Here is a 1,810-nt window from a genome sequence, read left to right as displayed (position 1 = left end):
GGGGACGTGGAAACTCAAGGAGGTGGGGATGCGGGGACGCGGGGACTCGGAGAGGTGGGACGCGAGGACGTCGGAACTCGGAGACGCGTGGGGATTCGAGGACGTGATAAACAAATAACACCTGACTTTTGCGCTGAATTGGTAAAATACAATTTTTGACGGTCTACAAGTGTAAAATAATCTAATGTGCTGGAGGGTTTGTCAGACCAGTAGCTGATGATTTCCAGCGTCCATGGTTCCTCCTTGCCTATTTTACCGTGAGAGCTCTTGGTACAGAATAGTTTCAATGCAGGGGGTCTTAAACGTCGTACTGAGTTTTCAAGTGAAGCTCTGATCCTCGCAGTTATGAACGCAATTTTTGCAATTGCGTAAAGAAGTCTGAAATTCTCAGAACTTCAACGTGGTTTGAACCTGTGACCTCGCGATACCGGTGCGACGCTCTTTTATGAAAGTCAAGTAGACTACTGCACGACTGATATTCGCGAGGTTTTATCAGTCGTGCACTAGTCTACTTGACTTTCATACAAATTTTTCAAGCATCAGTTAAAACAACATGGCGACAAAAACGCCGAGGAAAAAATTACAGTTGTATAAGTATTTTAGCTAAAGCCTTCTTCTATTCATGCAAAATTTTCAAATTATGTTTGCTAACCATGTGCCATTTAAGCCTCCGGCTTTGGCTGTTCTCATGTATTCCTCAGAGTTTGATGTGTAACAATAAACAATAAACCCAAAATAAGAGCGGTGGGAACAGAACTAGCGCCTGCCGTGGTATGAAATTTCAAGAAATATCACCGAGAAACTCGGACCGTGATGTAAATATAAAGCGAATACCGCGCGCGGGGAAAACAAGATGAGCAAACGTGGCACGGATATCCCAGGAGTTAGCGTAGAACTATATGCTTCCCCTGCGGGACTCTAACAGACACCTGAAGGGGGATCACAAAGAGCTCCCTTAAAAACCGTTTTCTACGAGTGGCCATTTCGATATGAGCCGAATCACTCAAGTGCTAGTGATGAAGAACAATCCTACACAATGAGGTTATAAAGCAGAGTGCCATGGTCGACCAGATCAAATGCTTTTTACGATCTATCAGTAAAAGGCCGCTCAGAAGGCCTCGATACATAGTATCGAGAATATTATCCGACAGATTCACAAGAGCGAAACCATCTAAAACCAAACTGCAAATCAGTGAGGAGACCATGGTAAGTGAGAAAATTATAGCAGTGAGAATGCACATGGCGCTCGAGGATTTTCGAGACAGCTAGTGGCAAAAACAGAGATAGGAAGAAAATTTGAACGGTCTGAAAGGGAGCCTTCCTTATATAAGGGAAAGACTTAAGCAATTTTACATATGTCTGGAAAAATACCACAGGAAACACTCAAATTGAAAATAGAAGTGAGCGGCTATTTTGAGGAAGAAGCCACTGATCCCATCAAGGCCAACAGAAGGCAGTCGAGAAAGACTCGAGAAAACAGAATCCTCCGTAATTGGAGAAATGGAAAAAAGGTCTGATCCGACCAGGAGTTTGGAATGTACAAAATTGGTTTAAAAGTTCCAATTCGGACTCTCCGGTAGATCGCCAAGCTGAACCGACGGAGGAAGTGATGTTGGCAAAATGTTCATTAAAGAGGTTAGATATGTCGACTGGGTCACTCGATATCATACCGTCGACACTCAGATGACTTGGTAAATTAGTACATTTCGAAGGCAAAATACAACGTATGATTTTCCAAAGGTTTTTCGGGTTATCCAAATTATCTCTTATGGCTGGCGTCACGATAAAAATAACACTTGGCTCTACGAAT

General features: G+C 43.1%; 1 protein-coding gene across 6 annotated transcripts in view; it reads left to right on the top strand.

Moving 5' to 3' along the window:
• The window catches only part of LOC137997429 (acid-sensing ion channel 2-like), a 32,552-nt gene extending 31,809 nt beyond the window's left edge, over positions 1-743 (top strand). For all 6 annotated transcript variants that reach the window (XM_068843429.1, XM_068843425.1, XM_068843428.1 and 3 more), the window contains one exon: positions 1-743. This exon is cut by the window's left edge and continues 1,025 nt beyond it. The gene's annotated coding sequence lies outside the window, so the exon portion shown is untranslated.
• Positions 744-1,810: the final 1,067 nt, after the last annotated feature.

This window comes from Montipora foliosa, chromosome 3 (assembly GCF_036669935.1).
Source record: "Montipora foliosa isolate CH-2021 chromosome 3, ASM3666993v2, whole genome shotgun sequence".
Lineage (NCBI taxonomy): Eukaryota > Metazoa > Cnidaria > Anthozoa > Scleractinia > Acroporidae > Montipora > Montipora foliosa.
Note: the sequence above shows the minus strand (reverse complement) of the source record. Positions and strands in the feature narration are given on the sequence as shown.